Source organism: Chroicocephalus ridibundus, chromosome 5, assembly GCF_963924245.1.
Source record: "Chroicocephalus ridibundus chromosome 5, bChrRid1.1, whole genome shotgun sequence".
NCBI lineage: Eukaryota > Metazoa > Chordata > Aves > Charadriiformes > Laridae > Chroicocephalus > Chroicocephalus ridibundus.
In genome coordinates, this window is record NC_086288.1 from 72474907 (window position 1) to 72489426 (window position 14520).

Sequence of the window (14520 nt, forward strand, 5' to 3'; positions counted from 1 at the left end):
CCACTTGCACAAAAACACGTTAAAAGAGATTTTGAAGATGGTGGGAAAAATTTCCAGATGGAAAGATTTAGCTCTTCCATTTACTGGGAAAAAAAAAAAAAAACAACACTTAAGACTTATTTCTATGCTTGGATTTGCATTGCTCCATAATCTTTCACCTGCAAAAGCAGTAACCGTTACGCATGCAATCCGATTTGCACCCCGAGTTACGTCATCTGCATCCGAGCAGGCTACAGTCTTCCAGTTCTTCCAACCCTTCCGTTTTAGACTCTGCCTTTTTGCTAAAAGCAGCAATATAGTTTTGCATTTCCTGATACACGGGTCAGGTAAACTGATTTGGGCATAACTGTAATCCTCCTAATCGCACACTAGAAAAAAAAAAACAATATAACTTTTAGCAAAAATGTATATTTGCATTAAGCCCAAACTGAAGCTTATACGGAGACAATATTTCCACTGAAAACTCTGCGAATTTTGACAGAGCAAGTTCTCCAAGCTTGAAACTCAGTTTATAGGAGGTTTACATAGCTTACGATTGTCATCTTTATGCAAGGAACTCACTGAAATGCAAGTGAGCATCCTTGTAAACAGGAGAAAAAAACACATCTTTTTCTATGGTGTCTGGTTTTGTTTTTTTTTAATTGCTTGATGAAATTAATGTTACACTCCTGCAGGAACAAAGCACATCCTCATTAAACGAATAGCTTGGAGGATGTTTTGGACGCTGTAATTAGCTTCTTTGAAATATTTATGTTCTTCCTAATGTTGCTTGAATAAATGTTAATTATGGCTAGTGGAAAGGAAATCACACAGCTGAGTATGTGAAACCATCATCGTCTTCTGCATCTTCAGAGAAGGCAAGGTCGGGAGGTACGTCACTGCCTCCCTGCGAGCACACACGCAGCCTGCGAGGAGGGCAGCGCGTACTGGGTTTTTTTCTACGACTTTGATAAAAATGATGAGAGATCATTCCACCTACATTCTGAACTTAAGCACTAAGAGAGTTTTTTATCGGTGCTGCACTCCCTTCACCAAAATATTCCAAACTTACTGGAGAGTGTTAGAGATGGGTCCGTGCGTGCGAGCTCACGGGTGTCTCTCACAACTTCAGACGGGTCCGTTAATATCATTCCTCCTTCTGGGGAATGAACAAGTTGCATACATGGATTTTCTTCTTAATTGTTTACCTTCTAGGGAATTAAAATTTGGGGAGGCATGTCTCAATAATCAACTAATGCCTGCTCAGATATTGCACTTCTTCAAGGTATTCTCTCTATATATAGGGCCACAAAGATGATCAAAAGTCTGGAGCACCTCTCCTACGAAAACAGGCTGAGCGAGCTGGGGTTGTTCAGCCTGGAGAAGAGAAGGCTCCGGGGAGACCTTAGAGCCCCTTCCAGTACCTGAAGGGGCCCACAAGAAAGCTGGGGAGGGGCTGTCTGCAAGGGCATGTAGCAATAGGACGAGGGACAATGGTTTTAAACTAGAGCAGGGCAGGTTTAGATTAGACATTGGGAAGAAGTTCTTTACCCTGAGGGTGGTGAGACACTGGCCCAGGTTGCCCAGAGAGGTGGTGGAGGCCCCATCCCTGGAGACATTCAAGGCCAGGTGTGATGAGGCTCTGAGCAACATGATCTAGCTGAAGATGTCCCTGCTTACTGCAGGGGGGTTGGACTAGATGGCCTTTAAAGGTCCCTTCCAACCCAACACATTCTATGATTCTGTGATTGATTCTATGATTCTATGATATTACTAACTAATAATGCACAGGAAGCTTGTATCAGAACAGAAAAAGATCCATGAAGAACAGTCCCTCAATTCAAGAACCAGCATCTCTGAATGGGCTTTTATTAGCGTTGACTTAACTCAAAAAGAGATTCACTTAGTAGAAGTCTTCAGGGACATCTCCCTGTAAATAGGAAACAAACAACAACAAAACCCAAAGGCATGACAGGCCCTGTATTTTCTCAGAATGTTATTTTATTATTTTATCCAAGACGATGCCTCAGTTCTTCCTTTATGAATTAGTAAAATTTAAATGATCTCAGGAGCCTCTAATGAAGGAGTGAGGGGAACTTGGCTGAACTACTGGAAATCAGCACAGAAACAGCAGCCCCTGGGCTGAGAGAGACGCCACTGGGGAGCTGATGGCAGCAAATGTTCAGGGCTCTCCTCAGAAGTCCGAGAACATTTTGTATAAAAGGTCCTTGCATAAAAGAGACATGGCTGAGCTCTTTAAATGACTAAAGAAAATTTGCTCAACAGACAGCAGTGGCCAAATTCAGCAAAAAACATAATAATCTTTCCCAAATAGTGGGTACATATTTAAATTAGGGCTGAATTTGTCTCAATGTGTACAGTGAGGCTGAAACCTCCTCTTCACAGATGCACAGCAAGGGCTCAAACTGCGTAATTCCTCGTTCCTTCAACATCCAAGGAATCCTTAGAGGTAGAATAGGAGATCTCTGGATTTCATCTCTGCGTTGTTCGTAGTCTCAGCAGACAGATCAACGTTCCTATGTGAAAAGTAAGGCATGTGGAGAAAAAGAACCCTCATGGTACGTATGCAGCACCAGGCAGTATGCCAGCTACCATCCCATAGAGAAGAGATACCAGATCCACCATGGATATTTCTACATGGACACCAGCTCACTTCCCAGTGAAGTTAAAAAACGTGAAATAGGATGTTGTGAATCCCTAGGAAAGAAGTACTATCGCTACTAATATAATTATAAAGACATGGCCAAAAAAAAAAAAAAAAAGAAGAGAAAGCCTCAAGATAAAAACCATTGCACAAGCCCCTACTGCTTCCACATATGGATTACTGCAACTATGATCCCACCGTCCCTTCCAGATGAAAAATGGAGAGGACTGTAGTGAGTTCAGTGCTGGGTAAGTTTGACAAGACTGGGGCTCTTCAGTGTGGAAGTTTTATAGCTAAAAAGACCTTAAGGAAGAAAGAAAAGAACTGAAGGTGGACGGCTGCTGACACTTAGGAAATGTCGTTCTGCCTTCCACGTGCCTGTGAGCTGCGCTGCTTTTACAATGGGATCATTTCTCTCTTAAAAAGAGACGAACTAATGCTGTGACTTAGCAATGGTTTAGTGTAATTTATTCCCAAGAGGTACATAAATCCAGTGGGAAGGAAGGCATCCTGGAAGTTTTGCTTATAAAACTCCAGTGTATTTTGCCAAAAGTTTTGAACTCCCATTGGCTTCAGCAAAAATTATAATCCAGGGCTGAATTTGAGCTTCGTCTAAATTCTCTGTTTCTCAAGTCCTTCTCGGCAGGGCTGCTCTCAACCCCTTCATCCCCCAGCCTGTATCGATGCCGGAGTTGCCCCAGCCCAGGTGCAGGACCCTGCACTTGGCCTGGATGAACTTCATGAGGTTCACACGGCCCCACTTCTCGAGCCTGTCCAGGTCCCTCTGGATGGCATCCCATCCCTCCAGCGTGTCGACTGCTCCACACAGCTTGGCGTCATCGGCAAACTTGCCGAGGGTGCGCTCGATCCACCGTCTATGTCACGACAAAGATGTTAAATAGCGCTTGTCCCAATACCGACCCCTGAGGAACGCCACCCGGGTTCCAGCTTTTCCAGTCAGCTCTGTCAGTTTGTCAGGCTGAGTCCAATTCAGCAAGACGGTGTCTGCCACCAGCTTTACTTCCCAGATGTGCAACCTCAAAAATCACACCCGTCTGCCCTCCATCGACGGGTGTTGCACCCATTCTGTACTTAAGTCACCCTCATTTCTCTATAGATAAATGGGAGAAGGTACTGCTGGTTAGTTTATTGACAACCGAACCCAGGATGGGCAGAAGCAGTAGGAGAGACTCATGGACGGTTAATCAAGGCTGCAGGCAGAGCTCTTCCAGCTGCAGCTCTGCCCAAGGGGAGGACTGGATTTCAGGTAATAAAGGGCACCATGCTATCACCTAAAAATTAAGAGCTGCTCTCTGGCAAAGCTAAGGAATGAAGCAGCATAAGGCAGATCAACATATTTTAATAGGTTAAAAATGACAAAAAATGACAGCCGGGAGAAAGGCATGCTTTTTTTTCTGTTTTCTTTAAGTGCACTCAGAAATCTAAGACAAAAAAGTTTTAGCTGCCAGAAAGAGCATGAAGGTGTCATGCCCTTCAGGGAAAAATCAATCCAATCTACATTAATGAGATTTTTCCTTCCTAAATTCTTTGACTTTTGATTTTATATTGTTGTCTTCTCAGGCAAAAGGACTCCTCAAATACACGCACAATCTATGCAAAAAAACCCAGTTTTACCGGTGACGTGAGATTTGTAAAAGGTTATTATTTGTTTCTGCTGGTGAGTATCAGAAATGAAGACTGCAGAAACCCAGGATGTCAGAACGACTCCAACCGAACTGTGACATTGGGAACTCCACGACAAAATATCAAATTAATTCAAGCAGTACATGCTTAAAAATGCAAACTTATTTCTTTTCAAACGGGCTGCAAACTGACAGGAACTTATCAAAAGAAAGACTATGAACGCAAAGTGCAGCAGCTGAGAGGGAAGCAGGCTACAATACTACATAATACTATATAATAGGCTCTAATATATATTAGGTCAAATTCTTGAGAAGACTTAAGGAAATTCTCAGCAAGGATTATTTAACAAATATTACTAGTTGGTGGGCTATGAAGGGATTAAAAGGGCTAGAGCTCAATTGTCTCTCCAGGACACATTTTACCACTTCTGGGTACACGGGCAGAAAGGGGAGATGTAAAGGTTACTTCCAAATTTGCGCTGGGCTGAGCAGAGTTTTACAGAATAACATGACGCAGCCTTTCCCGGGCGAAAAGTGAATGCAAAGCACTGCTAAATCAAAATGGAATCTCTATGTAATTTTTCTTCGGTAAGAAAATTGGGTCAGAAAACAACCGACTTTTTGAATCGGGCTCAAATCTACTTTTAAATTACTGTGCTATGGTTTTACATTCTGCAGACGGCAGCGTTACAGAGCACCTGCCTTTGAGCTGAAAGTCCTCAACGTTGCTCTCCTGTGGAACAACCACCCATAAAAAGACCTTAAAAATTGCAGTCAGGAAAGTTCAACCTAACATATGCAGCCTGAAATCTATTTATACTCACCAAGGAACCAAAGACGTCTTTACAGCAGTTTCTGACGTGACATTGTTTATGGTTAAAACAAAGCAAAGTCTGCTTGAGTTTGAATCACTGTGTGAATGAACAGGATGCTTGATAACACAGGTTCAAATAACAACAGCACTCAGCGACATATAATCATGTTTCTTTTGTCCTTTCTGGGCAATCTTTAATAACATGGAGAACACGGGCAGCCATCAGCCCTATCGGGAGCAACCATGAGTCGACGCTTCGGAGCTTTGCTTTTGTTTTCAGTCGTGGCAGATTTTCACTGACAGATCAGGCGAACCTCATTACTTCGAGGAGTCATGCTTCAGGAAGTGAACACCTTGAAATGTCATGCCCTTTCCACGACAAGAAAAAATGTCACCAAAGGAAAGGGGATAGGAGTGGGAGAAAGGGACTGTGGATTGCAATTAATGAACGTATATTTATTTCACTCTAATATAGTAGTAGGCTTTTTAATGAAAGTGCAATGTCCACCTGAATAGTTAAATTTCTAAGCAGACAGACACAGAATACATGCCCCAGTTTATCAGTCAGTCAGTCCCTGTTGAAAGAGCATCTGCTGCTCTGTTCCTCTGGTTTGACACAGGGGAAGCATTGAAACAACGGAGCTACACCAACTTTAAACTGATATAACACATGATGACACCCAATCAGTCGTTAACGTATTCTGTTCTGGAAATTCTTATTTTAAAGCTACCACTTCGGTGTGTGTCTGGGTTGGAGAGGTAACATTTCACTAGACATTTCAGTAGACATATAGGACCTGACAGCTCCTGACGGTAGTCCCTTGTGAGGAACGCTCCAAATCTAGAGACAGCTTCTGACTTCTGGAAATATTTAAATGAGAAAAACTGTTCAGGGCTTTTGTTGGCATGAACCACACAGTTATGCTGAGGAGAGGTACTGGTGGAGTTACCTGCATTTACGCCAGCTGAAGTTTTGCTCCAGACGATCTTAATGTCTTAGGGCTGAGAGTTATATACAATAATCTATACAGAATTTTTCTCTATGTGCATATACAATATTAGAGTTTTTCGCCATATGTATATACAATATTTTATGCTGCATACAGAGGTCTTGTACAGTTCTTTTTGTACAATAGAGAATTTGTAGAATTTTGTACACAAATATTCGATATACAATATTCTATGCTGCTTATAGAACTTTTCTCCATCTTCCTCCCAAGTAGCTGCAAAAATCTTTAGGCTGAATTCCCCGTTTCCCTGATTATCAAATGGGGTTATTACAGTGGTGTTGTGGTTTAACCCCAGCCAGCAACTAGGACCAAGCAGTTGGTTGGTTCACTCCCCCTGCTTCTCCCCATAGGGTAGGGAGAAGAGGGAGAAAAAGAGGGGAAAGGGAAAAAAAGCCTCATGGGCTGAGATAAAGACAGTTTAATAGAACAGTAATGGAAGAGGAAAATAGCAATAATAATAATAATAATAATAATAATGGTAAAAGAATATACAAAATAAAGTGACACAGCGCAAGTCATTCTCACCACCCGATGATCAGTTGCCCAGCCTGTCCCAAGCAGTGATTGTGGATTCTCGGCCCCTGGCCGAGCCCCGTTTATATCCTGAGCATGACTTCTGTGGTATGGAATATCCCCCTGGCCAGCTTGTCCTGTTTACGTTCCCTCTCAGCTTCTATGGGAAGCTGATAAAGTCCTTGGCTAATGTAAACATTATCTAGCAACAAATAAAACAATATGCGTTAGCAACATTACTCTCATACCAAACCCAAAACACGGCAGCTACTAGGAAGAGAATTAACTCTGAGTTATCTATAATACCTACATATCTTTATATAGATATTATATATATATAATATAATATCTACCTAGCTGAAACCAGGACAAGTGGTTTCTGTGCTCGGCAGCCTGCCCTGCTTGTCTTTTAAAGCTTCACCCTCCACCACAGGGATGGTCCAAGTTCTTCATGAACCAGTGGGTTCGTCAGCCAGGTACAGCCGGGTGCAGGAAAGCAAAGGAGTACGAGCACTGACTTTCCTTAGCGTCCAGCACCAGCTCCTATGTCTTGGGCTGGAATTTGCTGCAGGTGACTCAAAGCTGACTGAGGTGTTGGGCAGATAGCTTGGGGCAAGGGCAGCTACAGGGTGAACTGCCCTGTATTGTGAAATCAGCCCTGAGTTACGCATTCATCACTGTGTACTAGAATGATAGAACATGACAATGACCCAAACTTGTGAAGCTGAAATTTAAATTGTTATTTTTCACCTACAAAACTATCAGTGAAATGCCACAGAGGCTGCATGGAAATATTCCTTAGTCTAATTTCCCGGACAACTATCTGTCGTCATTAAATTCTTGTTCATTTGTAAATCTAATCTTTTAATTAAAAGATCACAAATACAGTTAAGACCCAAATAATTCTAATGCACTGGCTGAAGCAGCTCCAGGGATATGTACAGCGCTGTCTACCCACAGGCTGGTGTTCAGGCCCCAGAGGAGGACACAGAGCAGAAAGTCAAGTGGTGTCCCGTCTCCTGTGCGCTCATCCCGCGCACTGGTGGAGCACAGGGCCATAGAGTGCGGTGTCAAGGCTCCGCTTTTCCTCCACCCTCCAAGCTGGTAGGGGTCCCTGGCGGGAAGGTGCAGGTTAATTCCTCCTACCTTTCCAACAGAGATGTAGTTAAACTCTACCTGAAGCAGAAGAAAGTCGGGATCTGCCTACAAAGAGCGGCCAAGCATGGGGAACAGGCTTCGGTAAAGATGATGGTATGCAGCTGAGGGAAGACTAAGAGCAGGCCTTTGTAAAGGAATCACGGTTACACATTTGGTGAGTTTATAAGCTTTATTGACAACATATTTTTTTAAACCGCAGTGCTGTTTTATCCCAATCACGCTCAAGGAAAGGGTAAGGACACACCGCCATGCCCTGCTTCCTTTTCTTGACTATGTTTTTCAGAAAGTTTGTGTGTGCTTTCTGGTCCCATGGACAAACACTTTTGAACAGAATAGTACTTTTACAGCAACAGATACTTAAAAAAGTTAATTATTGCCATCCTCCCCCAAAAGGAAGGTAAACAGAGTATGTATTACCTACTTTTCTCAAATATGGAGACCGAAGCTAGAAAGTATTCATCAAAGGCCAACAAGGACAGCCATGTCAGGTTTGAATTCCTTGGTTCTTTTTTGAAAACGTGCAAGCATATATCTTTCCCCCAGAAGATAAAAAGAGAAGACATAAACCACAATGCACGCTCCACGTTAGTTAGCTATATCTCACAGGCAGGAAAAAAAGAGAGAAGGGATGAAAACCTTCCACTGGTACAAGGCTCATAATCGGGAGGCTCCTACGTTGGAAAGCAGAGTGGACCCTTCTCTTTGCTGCTTCCAAGAGTGTTTGAAGGACAGGCAGCACTTGTGAGAAACTCCCAGTACCATTAAGTGATTAATACGCCTTGGTTGCATCTGCAAAACGACTGATCACTGTCATTTGCAATTTTCCCCTTTCGGAGGGCATGATTTCACGACTGTCACTCTTAATCTTTTGGTCTGTTTTAGGATTGAAGTGCTACTTTTTATATATTTTTGAAGTTTGATTCAGAAGTGGCAGCTGGGATATTTATCTTCCACAAAAATTGACACATTCCAGTCATTTTGAATTGATTTATACCACATTGCACATTTCCAGATTAAAGTTCTGAAAAATTGTAAGTGCTTCTGTATAATAGACAGACTTAAAACCTTTTCTAGCTGAAGGACACTTAGAAAGTCTTAATGCTCAAATGGGCTTAAATCCATATACTGTGGATGACACAAACTCTTACTCTTTTTTTCTTTTTTTTAAAATCTATGTATTGGTGACTGTCATAAAGCAACTGCAATATTTGTGTTATACCTGTGCAACAGGTAAAGTATCTACAACTGGGAATAGTATTTTATGATACATTCCTTCTTTGAGAGTGGAAGTTCCTTACTTAGATTCTTTTTTTATTCCCATCTTTTCCCCTATTTTGGCAGCATCCTCTTCAGCAGTCCCAAGCATGTGAGTTTTCTCTTTGAGATTCCTTGATATGTCCCCAGAGATTTACAAATCCTTGATATGTCCCCAGCTACAGTCTATTGTAGCTGCAAACCATTTCCCATTTGTCATAGGTAGTAGCTTTAAGAGATTTGTGCAGCCTCTTTATCTGTTTCAGTTTACTAATTCATCCCAAATTATAACACATAGAACCATAGAATGGTTGGAAGGGACTTTAAACATTATCCAGTTCCAAGCCCCTGCCATGGGCAGGGACACCTCCCACTAGACCAGGCTGCTCAAAGCCCCATCCAGCCTGGCCTTGAACACCTCCAGGGATGGGGCAGCCACAGCTTCTCTGGGCAACCTGTTCCAGTGCCTCACCACCCTCACTGTAAAGAATTTCTTCCTGATATCTAATCTACATCTCCCCTCTTTCAGTTTGAAGCCGTTACCCTTCCTCCTATCACTGCACTCCCTGATCCAGAGTCCCTCCGCATCTCTCCTGTAGCCCCTTCAGGTACTGGAAGGGGCTCTAAGGTCTCCCCTGTTCTCTTCTCCAGGCTGAACAGCCCCAACTCTCTCAGCCTGTCTTCAAATCCTACAATATCAGCCTGCAATAGGCATTAAAAAAACATCCTGCAATAGACATTACCTAAAGATTTTCATTATCTGAAGACAAGTTTTGTTTAGCAAAACAACAGTCTTAGAATTAAGTGTACCCAGGAATCTGAAAAATTAGGTTAGGTTCTCTAACAAGTCTATTACTTTCTCACCATCTCTAATTACTCATGAGCATTTCTTGATCTCGCAGTACCAATTTAAAAGCCCATCTTTCTTCTTTTGCTACTGCAGACGTGTGGGGCCATCAGGTTACTTGTGCGTCATCTCCATCCCACAAGAAAAAGAAAGGTTTAAAAAATAATGCCCCTGAATTGAAAGTCCTGATCCTGAAAGTCAAGCATGAGTTGACGTCACTTCTCTGGGCAGATCTAAGTCTTTGAAATGCCTTTTATAAGGGCTGCAGCCTCTGGCACTGTGGTCCTCCTTTCTGGATGCAGGACACTGCTTAGCACTGCTCGTGTCATCAAGGAGACAGTGGGACCTTAACAGTCCAAACCCAGTGAAACGGAGCATAATGCTGTGTTCAGACCATTTAAAAAGCGAGGTCCGTAGGCTCGTGATGTGCACTAGGGCTCTAAATTGGGCTTTTCAGCTCCAGTTGTATTTTCAGATATGTGAGTAATACCCGTGGGGGGAAGAAGTTGCAAATTGGGGTTATGATGATGCGCACTGATACTTCGCATTAAAGAGTCCTTTCACCCCACAGACCTATTACAAACAAAAAGCTCTTTTCTTTCATATTCTCAATATAGTCCTAAGGTAGCAGTTCAGTGAGCTTTCAAAAAATAATATGGTTGATGAGGTTTTTTATTGCTAATATGTTAAAATCAAGCTTATTTTCTTTTGCCTAAAAAGCAAATGAATTTTAAGAAATATGAACCATTTTGGGGGAGAAAGAAAATGAGAGAAAACATTCTCAACTTTTGCAAAAATCTGTGAACTTGAATTAATTGTACAGGCTTCCCTGATGCTCCCTCCAAAATCAGGTGGATGTTGGAAAACCTCAGCACTTTGCCCATCTTTACTGAGGTACATATGTTGAAATAACCAATAAATGTTCAAGACATGAAGAAAAAAGTTTTTAGGCAACAACGTTTATGACAGCAGGGTATGAAAGCCGCTGACACCAAGGAAGCTGCACTGTTATCAGAGAGAAAAATATTATTGAAAAGGAAAAGATTATAATAAGAAAATACTTGAGCCGTTGGTCTAACTTTGTGCATGGAGTAAGTGTGGATACCCCAATATTTGTTTTTTTACATCTTTATACCAGATCCAAATGTAGTTCTTTGTCAAAACGAAATCTTTTTTTATTAATACTGCCCTCTAATCTTGCACTTTCGCACCAGGTCGTTTCCAAGGACACCAGCTGGGGCGATGCCAGCAACAGGGGCCAGTGCTCTGGACTGCAGAAGGTCAAATAAAACAAACCGGAACTGGATAGCGCAGGTACACGCGATCTGGCTTTTGTGCTGTTAGACACAGTGAGCGATGCGGCATCTCTGCGATTCGAGGAGTAAAATTGTTGTTCAATAACTATCTGACTTCAAAATCGCGCATTTTGGGAGCTGCTGTCAGGCTACCAAAACAGAGGCAGAGGAAGCTGGGAGGTGAGCCCCTCTCCCTCTCTCTGCTAAGGAACGAAACGCTCATCCTGGTCACCAGTGCAAGGCCAACGTGCTCCAGCTCTGACCGTGCAGCAGAGACGAGGCTACCGCACTGTTTGCTGGTACCTCGGGACTGCAGAGGTTACCCCACGTTAATCAGCGTGTAGACGGGGGGATGCGGAAGACCATCAACCCACACCGCTTACACCGTGCTGACAAAAGGCACTTTCAAGGCGAGTAACTGCTTGTTGCTGGGACAGCTTTCCTCGTTCCCCAGCAAACCTTGCCTTCCCTCTCGTTTCTCACCACGTGTCACACAAGGATGTGCTGCAAGCGAGAATTATCCATCACAAGGCTTCGTGCTGGCTTTCGGTTAACTTCCGAGGAGAGGGAAGGTACAAGTGCTCTACCTCGCTTCGTTAGGGGAAGATTTACAAAGCAGGTATGGCAGCACCAACACTGAAATGGCTGCCAGTGGGGCTGTTTGTAGGATTTAGTAGTGCTAATAACGGATATAAATAGAAGTAATAACCATTTTCAGCCTGCTGTGAATTCCTTTCTTTCATAATACCGACAACGCATTTAAATTTTAACAATAACCCATTTGCACTTGCAACGATTGAAGTTGTTGGAGCTGGAGCTGCAGGACACTAAAGAACAGCTCAAAACTACCATCCTGGTTCCCCAGACTAATGTTCTCCCTTTTTATGACACCTAACCAAACTGCTAAATATTTAACAGTATAATGACTAGGACTATAGAATGGGTCAATTTAATTTCTCTTTGCTTGGCTAAGATGGCTTTTGTGTTGTCCTGCGTACGTGGCGGTAGGAGTTGTGTATCATTAACAAGAACAGCAGTTAACAATTTCATCTGCACGGTAACTCCAATAGCGGGTTTTCATGCAGCTCTGAAGGCCAAGTTTCTTTCAGATGATAGTTTTCTCAAATGGAGGACAACAGATGTCAGGTTGGCTTAAGAGTTGTAATTTTCTTGACTTTCTTTGTGATGATTTTTTTTTTTCCCCAGCTAGGTAAGCACAATTTGGTTTCAAAGATAGTTAGATTATTATAAACCATCTTCCTGCAATTCGCTGTGCCACAAGCATCTCACACCCAGGTTTTCAAGATTAGCCAGTCCTTTAATTTTGCCTCCCCTAAACTGCCTGGTGTGAGCCATTGAGTTTACTAATAAATCACTTCAAGCACTCTAACCATGATGTATATGAAGGGGTGACACTACAAGTGACGCCTAATACCCTGAGCATCCCCCAGACCCTTTTGGATCAAGTAATCTTTTTGGACCAAGCTCATTACCTAGCATTTGACCTTGTACTCCTCTTTCCAAGTAAGAGAACAAATTGACTGCGCTCACCCGCAAACGATACGCAGCTGGGTGCAGCAACAAGCCGTTTGGTCCTAAGGCGACACAGGGCTCTGGCACACCGGGAGGTGTGATGCTCCAACTGGTTCTGACGGGCGTCTCTTTCACACCTCCTCCCCTCTGCCCTGGAGATGGCGAGCGGTTAAAAAGGAACAGAAATGGGGCGCTGCTTGGTTTATGAGGGGAACAGAAGGAATTTTCCATCCTACAAATATAATCCCACGCCGAAACTTGTAAATAAATTATGCCGTATTCAGACATGTTTTTAATGATGGTGAGAATCTTCTAAATTATAGATGATGGAATGAACTCCAGATTTACACAGAGAGAAGTGTAATAAATTCTCATTCCCCAACAGGCCCAGGGAAAACTTGATATACTAACTGAGAGGAGGCAAACTGTCCATTGAACATCCTGAGATGCTTTATAAGGCCTCCTCAATTCTATACGTAATACTTCGCCGATGGCAGTCTGCAATAGATACTAATTCCCCCTAAAACTTCAGGCTTTGCTGTGAGATCACTGCCAGGCTGCAAAAGTAATCTTAAAACGGTAATGGTAAATCCTAAATCTGCCCCTATACCTCACCAGACAGCCTGAAAAACAGATATTTGTGGGATGGCGACGACCCTGGAGGCAGCGAGCAGAGACGCTGGGGCAAAGCAGCTGGAAATAGCTCATGTGCTGCGAGGGGCACAGGAGCCCTGGTAACGTAGGAGATCACCATCCATGGTGCACTGCTGGACATGTCTGCAGGGCCGATGTCTCTTAGCAAGGTTTTGGCTCAGGGTTCAAAGATTCCGGGCCAGACTCCCTGGAAAAGCGACTGGGTTTGGAGAATTTAGCAAAGGCTGTGGTACAACTGGGATAGAAATCAGTGATAGAAGGACCTGACCAGGGCTGCAGCTCGGAGGATAATCCTGGAGTGTCCCCACACATGCGTGCCCATCTGGTTAACGTGCCACAACTCTGAAAGAGTGCCTTGCCTGTGAAACGAAGCCCCTTGAACCACAAACAGCCAGTTTCTGCTGAATTACACCCGAACCCCGGGTCAAATCACAGCACGGAGAATCCAGAGCAAACCATCCGTCTTCAGTTCAGACCACATTTGGTTCAGCGATTTTTTTTTTAATTATATTTTATTTTTTCCCCTGCTACAGCTGAGAGCAGAACGTGGCCCTCAGCCTGCTGAATAATAAAAATCAGAAAGATGACAAAGGAGAAAGCAGAGTTTAGCTCATACCAGAGTCTGAAAGTTGTCCTGAACTATTTGCCCTTGCAGCTTTTCCTTCACTGCTGTTGTTGCTCCCCCGTGTTCACACTGTGTCACTTCTAATAAACTAACCTCCAGTAAACAAGCAAAACATAAATGATCTACGCTCCCTGACACCAGCAGCGAAGTGTTCAAGTTCAAAAAGCTTTCTCCCAATGCCTGTGTTTCCATACTACCCAGCCACCTGCCTGTTGTTCAGAGGTCCCAGGGACCTGTTTTACTGCTGGATTTCCATTTGCCCGGCCTGGGAAAGCTGCTTCCATCCTTTCCTGGGAAAGCTGCTTCCATCCTTTCCCGTATGCTATGTCCATGCTGGGAGCGATTCTCCGGGTGGGAGCACCACTGTGGGGTGCCAGAAGAACAACCCTCAGCTCCCTTCATGGCAGGAGCCCAGAAACAAGACCTGCAGCATGAAGTCTTCACGTGGGGACCTCTTTACTGCCCACCCCTTCAATAGCTCTGCTGGCACGAACTTTTACTAATTACACAAACTTGAGCATAGGAAGTTC